The sequence below is a fragment of the Aethina tumida genome, chromosome 4 (assembly GCF_024364675.1).
Source record: "Aethina tumida isolate Nest 87 chromosome 4, icAetTumi1.1, whole genome shotgun sequence".
Classification (NCBI taxonomy): domain Eukaryota; kingdom Metazoa; phylum Arthropoda; class Insecta; order Coleoptera; family Nitidulidae; genus Aethina; species Aethina tumida.
In genome coordinates, this window is record NC_065438.1 from 28,002,036 (window position 1) to 28,019,966 (window position 17,931).

Sequence of the window (17,931 nt, forward strand, 5' to 3'; positions counted from 1 at the left end):
AGATTTCTTTTAAAACCTTAAACGATTTTCAAGAAAAACAAATAAAGCAATAGGACTACCAGGAAGGGTTGTTGAAATCTGTTGAATAAGTTAGAGGTGCAACGTCTCAGTAAACATATTAGTATTGATGATTAGAAGAACGTCTTCCCCATCATCAATTTCCTGTTTGTGCCCCTTCTAGTCAATTATCGCCCGACCTTAGAAGAAGACCACGCCAGAAATGCGTCCGATATGCGTGTTCGCTTGACGAGCAGGCCGGCAGGAACGACCGCGGTGGCTTCGGTGCTCCGGTTGTCATGCGGGGCGCGTAGTAACCCGTCGCGTCGTCGTTCGACCGAGGTTCCCGACGCTCGCCGCCATGCTGATTTGCATGCGACGCCATGCCAGCAGGACGGCGGCGGCGGCGGCCGCGAGGTGCGGGGGGCGTACAGAGCTCCGCCACGCCGCTGCTCACTTGTGCTGCTGCCTCCGCGCGGCCACAACTCTCCGGTCGCTCCTCGACTCGACAGTAATCGATACGTTACGGCCTGGCTAGGATCTAAACTTGCCCGTACGCTACCAACATCGGGAGCGTAATTTCCTTTTTTTTCCTCCAATTCAAGGATCACCGATGAGATATGTAAATGTGCTTTACTATTTGAAACAAGTTGTTTTGTAAATTTTAATTTAGCGCAATTAAAATGATTCATAACTTTAGGCTATGGTATTAATACATTATTATCTTATAAAATTAGCAGCTGTTATTTCTTATAAAAATTGCAGTTGTTAATATTAATTTATTTAAGAAATGTTTTATAAAATATAGATAGATAATTTGCTATAAGAAAGCCTTTAATGAAGTTATTAATCATATATCAAGTAAATACACCAAATATGAAGTCAAGCTGAATATGATGTATGCTCTCCAGAAAGAAATCTTGAGAACTTCCTTTATGTTCCTTTGAAAATTTGGAATTTCCTTAAAATTTTAAAAATTATGAATTTGATATTCTTAATTAAATATCAAGTACCTATATATATATATGGTAAAGTTGAACAGAATCTCAATAAAAAATATTCTTGAAATCTTTTTAAATCTTGAGATATCTTTTAAAATGTGTGTCTCTTGCGTTTCTCTTGAAAGTTTTACTTAAAATGGTCAAAAATGAAGTCTCTAATCAACGATTAGGGAAACCGTAATGTTACTTTCTTACATTAAATTCAAAGGAATTAATCTATAAGATAATAACTCTCGTTATCAACAACCATTTGCCATCTAAAATATCTTGAGATGGCATTTTAAATTTTTAATTTTTTTGCCATTAAAAAAATGTGTTAGGGATCGGAATAAGTGGAAAATTCAACAACGGTTGAATATAATGGTTGAGGCAGTACGATCCACCTCAATTCATTAATTTTTTGTGTGAAGTTGCATTGTCATATTGCAGAATGACCCCTTTTCTGTTGATAATCACTTGATCCAATTGTTTACAATAAAGGTTCAATTTGTCCAGGTTCCAGCACTTCAGAGTGAACAATTCCGCGAATACTCTACCAAACACACAGAAGCCTCTTTTTGGTGGTGATCCATTTGGAGAGAGCCATTATTCATCTTCAGAGATCAAACTATCAAAAAACGGTTTTTTATGGCGTCGTTGAAGCAATACGTTGGGGGATGCATCAGTTGGCTTTGTTCTCTTCGGACAAATTATAGGGTCCCCTATAAAACATCTCTGCTTATTTTTTTAAATATACTGTAAATGGTCGACAAAGGTTGGTTAAGGATTTTTAACAGTTCCTTCGATTGTTTGACTTGGATTTGTGATCACTTACCTTAGCATGTCGTCTAGTGTTCTTGGTCTTTCTGGTGGACAGGAATTAGAGAGATCAAAATTACCATATCTGAACTTGGAAAACGATCTTTGGCATTTACGAACATCTAATGCACTTGGATAAACATCGCAAATGTGTTTTGGTCGTACCTGTTATGACACTACCTTTACGAAATTTGAAAAGGATACAAGGGCGGATATGCTCTTTTGGTATTTGACTGGCCATTTCACTCCAAATTGAAAAAAAAAAAAATTAATTTTGAATTATTTAGAAGTGAACAAGTCACAATAACCTTAAAACGACTTTGGCACTTCGAGATACACAAAGAGTTGACAAATAACAATTAAATATTTTTGATATTTGAAAAAGAAAGGCCGGCAAAAATAAATTAAAAAAATAAGCATGAACTTACATCAAACCTAATTAATTACTTATTAATTGTAAATTTTTGTTTTTTAAAGCAAATTTTATTAATTGTTATAATATTATAATTTATAATAATAAATTTTCATATATTTTGTATATATATTTAAATTTGAGTTTATTGTAATTAATTCAAATAACAGAATATACAGTAATTAGAGTGGCCGACTTAGCAACAAACATAAATATTGTATAAATCCAATTAATTGAAAATAGTTGATAAATACATCGAAGTTATTTTTAAACAAATAAAACATACTACAGCATAAATCGTATAATAGTCGTACAGACATAATTAATTTTAAACGCTGGTAATATTTTAACTGGTTTGCAATAGGATTTGTTATTGTGATCATATCTTGGGCAATTAATAATTTCAAGGTGAAGGAAATAGCGATGTAATTACTCGATATTCTTTAAATCAATAAAATATTTTATAGTCACCCATTACGAAAGAGATCGTTATCGAATATCATAAAAGTATATAAATAAAAGTACCGGAACTCGTGCTACGTTGCATTTTTTTTCAAGCGATTTTCTTCAATGCGTTAATTCGCATCCAGCAAGGCAATAAATGGCATGCATTAAAAAGTAATAATCTGAAATTAAGGCAATACTTATTAATTATTAAATTCTATGTGCGAAGAATTTTATTATATGCGTAATTTATCGATACATAATTTACTATAATTAGTCGGTAGCATATTAAGCCTAACCCTACATAATTTACAAATGCGAATACGTTCATACACTGCACAAAACAATTTGTTTTATTAATATGCATATATTTCATTATTTTAATCATCCCGGTTCGAATAGCAGCCAACGTTGGCAAACATCGATACACGTCAAACATTGCAAAAGGGAAGCAATTAAAATAGAACATGAACCGGTAGTGAAAAAAACGAAAACTAGTCAAGTATTACAGCTATATTTGGTTTGTATCCAGCGTTCGATTTGTTCGTATATGTATCGGTAATAAATGGGAGTAATTAACATTTTCTCTAATGATAAAGTACTGATTAATGCTTTTATAATTACCACGATTAAATCTAGCTACTCTTATATATACCCACTCTATCAATTAGATCAATTAGGGTATTTTGCTAAAGTATTTTTAAGAAAGACACCTTTCTCCAAAGTTATTTATTGAAGGTAATAACGAAAATCTGTTCGATAGAATCAAATATGGTTTTCCTGGCAGAGAGGCATGACCAGAGTTTCTTCTTGTTTAATGTCGCAATTTTAACTGTTTAGTTTAGTAGCTGTACATCTTATGATCGATTTGAATTTTAAACTTGACAATTTCAAGATAAAATTTCACCAAAATGTTTTTTACACATCAGTTTATTGTCAAACTTTAGTTTATTGATATAGTTAGAAAGTTAGTGACCAGTAAATTTGATTTTTGTATGGCGTCAATAAATTATGTCATAAAAAATTGTACACAAGTTAGAGAGTGTAAAATAACTAATAATTAAAAATTCTACTAAAATTTCTCAAATTTAACTAAAAAATATTAAATATTTCAATTTTAATTTAAGTTTCGACATAATTTGAAAATTTTAATAAAAAGTCTTCCCATGATTAGACTATTTTAGGAAAAATGAGCAATCATAATGAAAAAAAAAAAAAAATAATAAGAAGAAATATACAAATGCCAAATTTATCCTACAAAATTTCATAGACATTTCATTTCAAGTTTTCTCAAATTTTACCCAAAAATATTGAATATTTAAAAAATTAGACAATCATTCCATTAAAAAATCATAAACTAGTTACGAGGAAAAAAAGATTTCAAGTTTCACCTAAAAATATTGAATATTTCAAAAATTAAACATTTTTTGTTAATCATAATAAAAATAAGCAATGCCTTTATAAGTTTTACTAAATAAGTAAATGTTGTCAAATTTATATCACAATATTTTAGAAATTACACTTTAGGAAAAACTTTAACAAGACTGACTTAATTAAAAATTTAGTTTTTATATGTACCCTACAGAAACAAACAGAAATCAGCTAAAATATCTCATTTTTTATTATATAAAAAAAATTGATTTAATTAAAAACTCATTTTTACTAAAATTTTTATCAAGACACATGATTTTCAAAAAGTTATCAATTTTTGTATGCTTTTGACCTTATTTGATAGTTCACTCGACGTTTCTTAATTTTTATAAAATAATATGAAAATTTGAGAATTTATAATAAATAATGAAGAAAATAACAACCAAGATTTTTCATAATTTTTCTAAAAAATAAATTTTGACAATTTTATGCTAAAATGTCTCAATTTTTATCATTTTTCTGACAATATATAATATATATAAATTTCTCAACTTTTACTTGAAGAATTGCTGATTAAAATTAAAATATCAACTGAGATTTTTCAATGTAAATAAATTAGAATTTAACAAATTTTAACATAACACTTACACTACATAATTTCAGAAATTATTCTTTAAGATAAAATTCTAACGAACTTAAACTAACCTTAATTAAAAGTTCAATTGTTCTCACAAATTATTGCCAAAAATATTGTATATCAATTAGATCAAAAATTAGATAATATTGCAAATTTTATCCGAGATTTCAAATATTACAAATTTTTACGGAAAAAAATAAGTTTTTCACAAATCTTGACAAAATTATATCACAATATGTCAGAAATCAGAATTTAAGATAAAATAAGAGAAATTTCTCAAATTTTACCACAAAATTCTGGAAATTACAAATAGCCTAATTTTATTTTTAAAAGAATTTTCTCATTTTTTATCAACAATTATGACATTGAGACTTTTAGAAATTAGACAAGTTCAAGACGTGACATTCATAATCAGTTAAGATGTCTCAATTTTTTCTAAAAAAATTCTAGTTTTTTAAATTTTGACAAACTTGTACCATAAAATTTTAAAATTAGATTTTACAAGAAATACAAAATATCAATAAAAATTGAAATGTAATTTTGTAAAAGTAATATTAATCCTTACTCCAAAATTAATTTTTGAAGGAAATAAAACTTCACTGTTCACTACAATCAAATATTTTTTGATAATTGATATTATTGAGTAACATTGTCATTTCAACTGTTTAGTACCTCTACAACTTGTGATTTTACTACATAAAATTGAAAATTTTACTATTACTATTACTAAAAATAAATACATATTTACATACCTATTGGAGTATATTAAATGCAGCTAGCTGTAGAAATATTAATCAGAATAGATTTAAAATTATAGAATTATTAAAAATTATAATATATATCCTAACTTAATCTAGGTTAAATTTTATAAAAAAATATATATAATTTTTATGGTATTTCCAAAATTTGAGAAGGGAAAGTAAGTATACCTATATATATTGGTTGGTTAAAAATATTTTTAGGATAGTTCTTTTAAAATATTTCATAAAAATAGATGTCATACTATAGCAGCAACTAACATTTCACATTGATGTCTCTTTTAGTTCCCTATAAACTTATGACAATAGAAAAATCTTGGAATATATATGGAATGACATAAATCAATTCGATATAAAAATGTATATTTTTTGAGGATCCACAGAGCTGACAATATTCTTTAGGACGGAATAATGGCGAAGCCAGTTCGGCATTTAGAAAGGAGACGGCAGTGATTGGCAGAGTAATGATAGGCGATGAACAAAGGCCTGTCTGGTGAATCTGTCGACAAACGGGGGCTAGAGGTAGTCTACGCCGTACAATGCGTATACACTTTGATTAACTGTTTCCGGGACAGAAAAACATTTATCACGGACGTCGCGATTCCCAGCTACAAGGCTTAAGCCGTGACTAAAGCTGTTTCACTCTACTCAACTTTTAGACTCTATGACTACAAGAAAAGTAATCATTTATCTTATTGATCTTGTATGTGTACAGTAAAAATAACCGTTTACGTTAGAAATTATTTTTTATTTATGGAAAAGTTGGTGTGATTCTCTTAGTTCGAAATCTGCATGCATATTTTATTTGACAAGGTTCCCGTTTGCTTCCTTGTATCATATTTCAATTTCTGTAAAACAGGGATATGCGGAATTTGTGATGATCGCAGATGTATCTGAGTCACCGCGATCGCCTGTGTCAGATGCGTGCCCTAGAAGGGCTCCACAACTACCGCACAACCACGGGAAGGCAACCGTTCGCCTGTATCAAGTCCGTCGCCGGGCTGATACATATTCATGAGGTGGCCGGCCCCGGAACGCCGGAACGGCCGGATAGATCCGTCCCCGCTTTCACTCTCACTATGCCAGATTTTATACATACAAATACGAACGATTCCACCACGTTGCAATACACCACCCGCCGCCCATGCAATCAATAACGACCAAATAGATATTTTAGAGCGGTGCTGGCGGATGATTCAATAAAAATTGGATCTATTGACAGGAATGGCGATTTAACTTTTATGAGTGTGCATCATCGTCGGATACGTGCCCAACAAAAAACAAGAAATAGTATCTGCTCATATTTTCAGGTCTGGAAAATGGGGAAACACTTTTTAGTAAACATTGTGAATGTAAATATATTGTATTGAAAGTATTTCTATCAATCTACCACTTTTCAGTGGTAAAAGTTAAGAATATTCACTGCTGAGAATTATATCAATTAAACTTTATTAAACATATTTCATTTGAAAATACTTTTTGTCATCTTTACCCCTAATATCGAACATAATTAGGTAAAATTATTAAACAAAATGAGTTCTAAAAACTGTGTTTAAAATTTTTAATTAGAAGAATAGGGAGATATACAATTAAAATAATTTTTAGTACTACAATATATAAATAAAAAATAGAGGGGGCACCCGGGTTTGAACCGGGGACCTCTCGATCTGCAGTCGAATGCTCTACCACTGAGCTATACCCCCATTTATTAATTAAAATGGCAAGATAATATTTAATTAATAAGTACGCCTACATAAATTAGATAATACATTTTTAATGTATTATAAATATTTATCTCATTGAAGTATCTTAGAGATAAACAAATGAAATGGGATAATAATGACAGTAAAAACGTTTTAAAATGTCGACAAAAATGTAAGCTGATTTATTTTATAAGAATAATTTTTAAGTAGTTTGGTCCACAGAAAACCGGAACTCAGTAATGGTTTAGGTATGGAAATTGAAGCAATTGAAATTTTTTAAGCACCCCCTGAAATGGGTATAGTAAATTTCATAAACAAAATTATGCGTAGGTATTCATAAATCTATGAAAATATTGAAAATGAAATTCGTTCTATGATTTATTTTTTTAACAAGTGGCTTATGTAATAGACTGTCAAAAATAGCATAAATTGTCTTATTTTTCAAAAATATTGGGATTTTTTTACACGCCGACTTATTGTAGAACTGTTACATCAATAAATTGGTTCAATATTGTGCCAATTAATTGCATCATAAAATGAAGGAAATTGTACAATAAATTCTTGTGCGTAAAATAACTTATTAATTAAAAATTCCACTAAGATTTCTGAAATTAATGAATACTGAATATTTGAAAAATTAATCAATATTTTTTTGCTTATTTTATATAAAATTTGAGAATACAATAAATAATGAAAAAAAAAAAAAAAAAAAAATAACAAACATTTTTTATAATTTTTCAAAAAAAATGTTTTGACAATAAATTTCAAACGGAATTGACTTAATTAAAAATTCTCCTTTCTGAAATTTCTCTTAAAAATATTGAACATTAGAAAAATTAAAAAGCAGTAGTAAAAGTTACACAAGTTTTTCAATTTCTTAAATAAATTTAGAATTTGTTAATCATAATTTAAGAAAATAAGCAATATTTTCTCCATTTCTAATAAAAAAATAAAATTTCCCAATTTTTGTTCAAAAATCGTTAAAGATGAGAATTTATTAATCATTATATTAAAAAGAATTATTTGAAATTTTCATTTTGACTAAAAAAAATCTCTTCACAAATTTATACTACAAAATAGATGTTTGAATAAAATTTCAACAGGACTTAATAATTTAGATACGTTTTCTAATTTTTAATAAAAAATAAAAAAATTGAGAATTTGTTAGTTATATTAAAAAAATCAGATTTCATAATTTTTACTAAAAAAATATTTTCACAGTTTTTAGTAAATTTATATAAGAGAAAATTTCAGAAATTAGTCAGTTTTACAATAAATTGACAATTACAAAAAAAAATCAGTTCCTCAGTTTTTACACAAAAATAAGAATAAAAAAATGGACACATTTATTCTTTGACTTATCTTAGTTTTGTGTAGTTTTCTTAAATTTTATCAAAAAATTAAAAATTTCTAAATTTTTGAAAAACTAAAAATAAAAAAAAAATTTTAATCATAATGAAACAAAGAATCAGCAAAGATGTTTAAAACTTATTTTTCAATTTTTACAAAAATTGACGAATTTATTTTCCAGAATTTCAAAAAACATGAAAATTAGACTATTTTAGAAAGATTTGTCAATTTTTTCAATTCTTGAACCATAAAAATTAATAAATTTGTTTGTTACGATGAAGAATTTCACATTTTTAGTAAAAAAAACACACGTCACAATTTTGGTAAATTTATACTACAAAGTGAATCTGGGCTGTGTCGGATGATATATATAAGCATAGTATAAAAATAATTATTGTTGAGGATGTTTCATTATTATTTTGACTATTAATAAGATCATTAAATCAAAAACGTCTTGAACATTTGTAACGCAAACCTATATCCATTTCAACGTAACGGTACTTCGCCGGCCGCGCTTTGAAATTCATCGGTTTTTTTTTCGCGGTGCAGTCCTGTCCGTCTGGGCAGATGAGATGTGCCGAGCGAACTGGGAGCAGCATCTTGATGCATGCAGATGTCTGGCAGCAGATAGCGGACCGGGCCCCATTGTTTTATGAGGACCACATCCGACGCCGCGACCACTTTTTTCATAATCCGACTCTAAATTTTAACGACAATGGACCAACGTCCATCCGTCGCGGCCGATCTTTCTTTCCTGCCTGTGCAGCGGCCCCGCAACGTCCTGCGAGTGAGCGGAATATTCAATTCATGGGAACGACGGCCCTCCTTACGTACGTGCCATTCATGGATTCAATTAGGAGTTTTTACTTGAACAGTCAATTAGACTCGGCATATTGTTGGGCGTATGATAGATCTAGTTCTGCTACTGACTTACGATTATAAATCAGTAATTGGCAATTCATTTTATATTTTCTTCTTATCAATTAATTAATATTTTTTAAACGGTTAGACCTATTTTCGAAAACAATATTATTTGAGAAAACTAATTAGGTTATTAGTATTTTAGATATGAAACTAAGTAAAACAATTAGTTCAAACATAAATAGACTTTTCTAGTTTTCAATATGTTTCTAAATGAAGGTCCAAACTTCAATCTTAAGCAGAATGCTGCACCCCTTTATTTCATTAAACTAATGGAGCTCAATAGGAATATTTATACTTCTCTTAATTATTATTTAAATGTTGCTTTCATTATGCAAATACACATAGAACAATTAATTTTCAGATATTTTGTATACTTTTTTTTATTATCCACCCTGAGTCACATTTAATAGAAATATCCATAAGTTATTTCAAAAATAAATAGATATTAGATTCTTCCAGTTCCCATATGCCTTTAAATGATGTTCAAATTTAGATCCAAACTTGATTCTTAAGCACAACGTTGAATTCTTCATCTCTTCTTCTGTGTCTTATAATGGAACTCAATGAGTACATTTATGTTTTTTTAAAACATTATTTAAATGTTGCCTTCAAAAAATAAGTACACACAAAAGATTTTATTTACACATGTTTTGAATATCTCTTTTAGTATCTACTTTATCATATTTAAAAAGAATACTCATAAGTAGATAAAACAATTATTTGGAACATAAATAGATGTTAGATTCTGCCAGTTTCCACATGCTCTCCACATGAAATTCAAATTTATATTCAGACTTAATTTAAAAAAATCATTTTTAAATATATGGTATACTAATTTATGTTATCTACTCAAATGATATCCTGAACACAAAAAAATTAATATAGTACCTTATAAATATTATATATATATATTAATATTACCTACCTTTAGTTCATTTCATCTGTAACAGAGACCAAATAACTTTTTAAAATTTGAAGAAACAATGATTTATTATATTAAATGAATATAAAACAGGTGACAAAACATAAAACTGTTGACTTATATGTATGTATCTGTATAATTTAGAAAAAATAATATCTTACAAACAACTTCTACTTAATTAAATTTAAGGCATGTAAAACATTCGACCGGGACGGTCGGCGTAGAAAAAAGCTTCCTAATACATAATTTATTCCCTGATACCGTTGGTATGCTGTTGGGAATGATTTGTGAGCGCCTAAACAAGTCTGTTTTCTATTTCGCGATTCTTTATATCCCTTAGTGGTCTATTCCAGGTCGCTTCTCCACTCGAACCCGGCCCATAAATCAGGTCCAGACAGCATACGTTATGCGGGTCGTACGTCATTCGCAGAAAGTCATATAAAAACTATCATTCTCTACAGAAATCCTTATCCTTTTTGTCACTAAACATCATTTTTAATATTTGCTCACTTCACTGGTCTTTGTTTTTGTTAGTAAAAATTGTCGTCACATTTGTATTATCTGAAACTTTGTCTTAGTTGAAAAAGTGCCATTATATTTTCGTACATATTTATCGCAATTTATACAGTGATGAATTCAGTGCCATGATAGACTGTGGGTAATAACTGCGATCCCTTCGAAATGAAAGGTCTGGAATGGGTTGAATGATATGAAATGAAGTATTAGAGTGCATATCCCATCCCGGCGTATTCCAATGATTAAGTTTCCCCGCAGAGCAGCGCATAACTCAGGCGATGACGAGGCGAGAGGGTTAACGCGGATTAAATGATTATCAACTGATACGGACCATTTGTCATACTGTCTACTCCTCCGAATGTGACCGACTCCCAGTATTCCAATAACCACCTTCCCGCAACCCCTGCATCGATGAGCATGTTTAATTGTAAACTGTTTTTCAAATTGAACGTCAACATGATGTTGTGCAGTTACTGGATGTAAATAAACGTAAATACAAATAAGCATTTGCATTTCCATTCACTGAAACATGAAACAGATAAATGAATGAACGCGATAATCAGTCGAGAGTCCTGGAGTTTGTTAAAGAGTGCGGAAGACGGGAGAAGAGACGACAACGGCTGAAAGCCAAAGTTAATTTACGACGGAGACTACGTTGGACATGTGCTCGCAGCTGAATCAATCAGTTGTCGGTGGATTGTTGAGCCCCCCGTACACTAGATTCCAGGAGAACGGACAAGCTTAATTGGGATTTACATTTGCCCAGGCTCATTCCTCAGTCACGGCCATACCAAGATGGACAATGACAGGGACCACACTAACGACATTTAATATGAGTACCTGCCTGGATGTGTTCGGCAAAATTTACACATACCTGTTGGGCTCATGTTGGAAATGTCCAACTTGTTAAATTTTAATTAATATGGTTTTATTGTGGGTTTTATTTAAAAAACTTATGGAACTGGTTATTGTTAATATTGCATAGTTAATAGAAATATTTATGTTCAAAGACTATGGGATCAGTAAAAATAAACTTATGTTCAAAAGTTAAGGATGTTAAGCTTTTATGAATTAAAAAAGGTTGACAAATTTTATAAATATTTTTTTTTATTTTAAAATGACATTTAAAAAGTGTGTAAAAATGTTTACAGGATGTTTCGTTTTTCTGTTATTTGAAATATACCAAGTTTGGTAAATTAGGATAACTGATTAAACTATTGACGCAACGCGCCGTTTCGTTACAACTCATTTATCATCCCCTTTTTTTAATTTCCGCTATTTGTTAATATGCAACGGCAATCTAGACAAAGGTTAGAGTTACCGCGTAATAGTCGAAAGATTTGGCGTATCCCATACATCCATTTCTCGTATGTGTCAACGGTATATGGAGCCTGGTGACCACACTAGTAGACCAGGTCCGGGTAGAAATCGTACTACAACTCCTGTTTAAGATCGTTTATTGGGACTTTTAAGTTTACAATCTCAGAAAACGTAGATGGAGTACGAAAAAATATTTAAACTATTCGACAACGGCTTAGGGAAGATAATTTGCAACCCCGTGGTGATGTTCGAGGCTCGACGTGAACCGTGATCCATCGCAGAGCCCGGCAAAAAATTGATAGAGAGCACGTCAATTGGGTAGAAACGAATTTGAAACGAGTTCTGTTTACAGATGAATCTAGATTTTGCCTGAACACGTGCGATAGACGCGTTCGTGTGTTTTGATGGCCAAATAAAAGATATGCTCAATGTAACTAATACCATATTATTTGGTGGGGACTCAATTATGATGTGTTATGGGAGGCACACCTTTAACAGCACGTACCAACTTGGTGGTGATGAATAATAGAAACCTTCGCGTTACATTTTGGACATTCTAGAAGAGCATGTCGTGTCATATGCGGAAAAATGCAAGACTACATACCAAACCGAAATAATCTTGCTGGCGTTGGGATTAATCCTATGGCATCACCAGTTCGCAGTCCAGTCCTTAACCCAATAGAACCATCTGGGACATTCTTAGGAGAGGCACAATCTTAAACGTCCGAGGATGTGGAGCGTCTTCTACTCGAAATTTGGGAAAATTTGAACCAAAATGAAATTCTAACACAGATTTTGAGTATGAACAGAATAAGTCAGGCTGTCATTTATAATTGAGATGGAAACACTGCATATTAAGTTCAAATTTTTATTTTTTATAAATATCAAATTTGATATGATTTTTTTGTAACAATTATAAAGAAAAACCTACTTTTTAAATAAATAAATACAATACGTCTACAATAAAAATTATAGATTTTATACTACAAAAATTGAAAACCAGTATTTTATTTATCAAATATAATATGTTGACTTTTATAAAAGTTACTAACAAACAGATTTCTTCAGTCGATTCAGTTTTAAGTCTTTTCTCTGAATTTTCATTAAATTATCTTAAAAATTGTTGATTTTGTACTAAAAGTACTGATAGCTTCCAATATTTTATTCAACAAACAAAACAACATCCATACTGTTTTTATACCAACAAAGAAGGTTCAACACAGTCTCAGATTTGCCAAAGATAGGAGAGACCATCAAACAGCTTCTGGGATATACCGCATACCATGCTCTTGAGGCAAAAAATACATCGGTACCACAAAACGTTCAATAGGGACTAGGATTAAGGAGCACAAACGAAACTGCATCTTAGGACAATCAGACAAGTCTGCTGTAGATGAACATGCACTGTTAGAAGAAAATCACAAGATAAAATTCCAAGATACACAATTGCTTGCCTCGACAACCAGATAATATAAGAAAGTGATTAGGGAAGCAATTGAAATCCATAAACACGGAAACAATTTCAACAGAGAAGAAGAAACATTGAAGCTGGATAAAATATGGACACCAAAATCACTAAGCAGATAAGAACGGCCAACGTACATAACGAAATTTCTAGAACATCAAGTTGTCATTTAGTTGACAATCAGATGTTAAAGTGATACGAATCAAATCAGAAGATGCTAGTCACTCGTGCTAGCGAAACTTTAGGAAAAATTCCAACAAACATCAGCCAATAAACCCGAACAAATATATATATATGGAAACATAATATGTTTATTTTTATAACACATTATGAAAAATCTGGAAAAGTTACTAGCATGCAGGTCCTATCAGTCGATTCAGTAACATTTTAAGTTTTTTTTTCTGAAAAAATCATTAAATTATATTAAAAAATGTAAATGTTATACTAGAAAAACTGAAAGCTTCCAGTATTTTATTCATCAAACATAATATGTCGACTTTTATAACACATTGTGAGAAATATGGAAAAGTTACTAACATGTAGATTCCATCAGTCGATTCAGTAACATTTTCAGTCTTTGCTCTGAAAATTTCACTAAATTATCATAAAAATTGAAATATAATATGTTGACTTTTATAAAAGATACTAACAAGCAGATTTCATCGTCGATTCAGTAACATTTTAAGTCTTTTCTCTGAATTTTCATTAAATTTTCTTAAAAATTGATGATTTTATACTAGACGTACTGAAAGCTTCCAATATTTTATTCAACAAATATATGTTGATTGTGAAAAATGTGGAAAAGTTACTAACATGCAGATGCAATCAGTCGATTCAGACACATTTTTAGTCTTTACTCTTAAAGTTTCATTAAATTATACTGTAAATTGTAGGTTAAGTACTAGAAAAATTGAAAACTTTCACCAATTTATTCATAAAATATATGTATACAGTTATGTCTCCTGTTCTTAGAAAATATTAATATTAATCAATTATTATTGATGTGGTGCATTTATTTCTTGGAGCAGAGTATATATTAGGTAGTGATATAATATACATTTAATTCGTAATTGATTACAGTAGTGTTTGTATGAGTATTTATTTGTCGAAACTAGAGTAATTGGTATATTGATATCTGGAGTCAATCAGATCGGAATCGCAGGTAGACTCAATGATGCACAAAGTGTTATTTCTCGTTTGTGTACTCTTGTTTATCAAATTGGCTCTATTTCAGAAAGACCAAGAAATGGTAACACAAGGAAAACTATAACCTCATAGAGGCATTGAGGGGAGGTATCAAGAAGTCACCGATACCCATCTGTCCATGGAGGATATACAATGTACATACATTATGTATGTATAAATTTTATGAAAAATAAAAATTGTTGATTTATATTAAATTTATTAAGTACATTTAGTCAATAATTTTTTTTGATTTATTCATGGAAACATTTATTAAAAAATTCTAAAAGATAAAAAACAAAAGTCAATGACCAGGCGTTTACATTATTTTTTTCAATATCCCTTTTGAACATGAGTTTATAAGGAAATCGTACCGAACAATAGTATCTATTGTCACTGCTTATACTGCTTATTTACGTAGTTAAAATAATGAATCGTTTTTTAGATCGCCAAATAAATCACGCGCGACGGGAAATCCCCCACGTATGACGCAATTTATATATTTAAACGACGTTCCTTCGCCATTATTGGCGCCTTAATGGCAGGATTTGTCCTTCCGTGGTGGGACGCCGCCTCGCACACGCACACACATCCGACTGTTTGCAAACACCGAGATAATAACGCGACCACCCCCTCCGACGTTCTCATTTTTTCCGATGACGTTGTTTGATCAGCCAACGTTGATCCTCTTTTTATTGCCTACGGTCCCCGTGCCGTTTGACAGCTACGAGATTAATTAAACTCAAATTCATCCGAACTATGCCATTTAGATTTAGTGGTAGTGTGTGCGTGTGTATGCTTTGTGAATGCGCGGCGACGATCTTTTATAAAATTTAAACCGTCCTGGATGAACCGATTGGTGGGATTATTGCGTCGGAGACGTGAGAGTTTATTGGGAATCGGGATTATGGGGAAATATTTTAGATTTTTAATTTTCTGAAAGGGACGTATAGAGTTGATGTGTGATTTATGGTACTGAGTAATACGAATGATTTACCACTGTTTTATATATTTTGAAGAACCACGATACTTCAGCCATTTTCCCATACTGAAGTAGTCCTTAAAACCCACTTGAAAACAATGTAGCATGTATTAGCATAAGTTCTATACTGATTAGCATCGATTGTGACCATAGGGGTAATTGATTTTTCACGCCCGGGTACAAGTAAAAAAGTGAAGTGGTTATTTATTCAGAACAAGGAATCGCACCACCCTTCGACTTGATGCCGTATGGTCACAACAGGTAGGATCGCATAGCCTCAGGCTCTCTCTAAACCCATGAGGCCGTTTGTACGCCCATTATGATTGCGCCAAGTGCATATTTAATATATCGGATCAAGTACACTTCATGAATCTTTTCAATCAAACAATTACCCTGGGTGGGAAGGGTTCGTTTTAGTTTCTAACACAAAAGGAAACAGTTATTTTACGTATGAACAAATAAATAGTTGTATTATAGATACAATTTTAAAATCATCTGTTTTTAATTTTGGCAATATGTATCAATTTATTGCGAATTTTAACATTCATATTGTAGTATAAAGGCCAAAACTTGTTAAAACTTGGACTTCGGTACCTAAAAACAAAAAAATTGCTAAGCACACAAGAACGACCACCAAGCGCAACAAAATTATTCAGACATTAGTTGTCTAAATTGTCATTCACACTAGAGCAGACCTCTGAAGATGTAATCCACTCGTGCTATCAAAACGTTAGGCATTAATTCCTTTCGAGAACGACCTACAAGGCTGAACACATAAATTTTATAACTAAGTCCTGTTTTTCGTTCCATTTTACCTGATAACTCCTCTAGTTTCGAGGTTCTGATCTTAGTTCTTCTCCCCATAATTGTTTCTGCATTTTCAATAAAAATCAAGTAAGAATTATTCAAATGATTCAAAGATTTTGGAGCATAACATCTTCATCACGGTTGATAATTATTACAATTTGGTAATAATTATAACAATTCAATTTGGTGACAATTATAATATATAGTATATTCAACTGTTAGAAGTTTGGAACATATATCATATATTCCGAATGCATGAAGAATAATCATTTATTTATATGCGACATATTTTGAAAATAAAGATACTTTAAAAGTTGATTCTATGAAAATAATTGCTCAGCATTAGATTTATAAGGAAATTAAATGTGCCTCTTTCATATTTTTCAGAATATCCGGTTTATCCGGCTACATAATTTTCATAACCAGAACAAATATTTACATTGTTTTCCTAAGTGTTAAGTTATTACTACAACCACGCTATAGATAAAATATAAATGTATTAAAGGCCTAGATTTCTTCATATATTCTGTCCAAACTTGGATGAAGGTATCCTTGTAAAGTTCATGCATTTGATAAAGTCCGACAAACCGGAACGATAAAATAGTTAATGCTATTTAGCACATTCATAAACTTTAAAATTGCAAAACTGGGGGTAATTAAGTCATAATTAATGATGTAAGGTGTAATTACATTTTTACCACAGCTATAAATGTCAACATACCAGCATAACGTTGGGTTAAATTCACACTAAAAACTTTATTACATTATATTAATAAATTTACTTACCTGTATAACACTTATGCACATGGTGATTATTGTTGCAATTAATTATTTTGTTTTTAAAACATAATATGAACGCATCTAACATTAATCTTTACTTACTAGTAGGTACTAGTATTAACTACAATCTGCCGTAGCACCATTTTAAAGATTAAAACCGCTTACTAATACGTTTAATCTTAATAAACAAGTAAAATGTATAATAAATAAGAACTTACATTTTAAGCTTTGGTTATTTTTTGGCCTTTTGAAATAAATGAGATTCCCCAAAATCTATTTATTTACCTTTCTACGAAGAAGGAGTAAGTAAAGTTTGAAATACAGTAAAAGCTCTTTATTTGCGGAGTATATGTTTCGTAAATATGCCGCGAATACAGAAATTGTTCGTTCCTAGGTGACAAAATAAAGAACAATTTACTTGAGGTTTTTAACCATACTGATTAATTATTATAATAATACTGAATAATTAATTATATTCAGGTTTAGGCAATGGCTTAAAGAATTTTGTAATTTTTCCTTGCTTGGTAATTTTTAGAAGCTCTTTCAATTCAGACTGATATTC

General features: G+C 30.7%; 1 non-coding gene across 1 annotated transcript; it reads right to left on the bottom strand.

Moving 5' to 3' along the window:
* Window positions 1-7,049: 7,049 nt before the first annotated feature.
* On the bottom strand, window positions 7,050-7,121 carry Trnac-gca (transfer RNA cysteine (anticodon GCA)). Its single transcript has one exon. It is a non-coding gene; the product is annotated as a tRNA-Cys (tRNA).
* Between the last annotated feature and the right edge of the window lie 10,810 nt (window positions 7,122-17,931).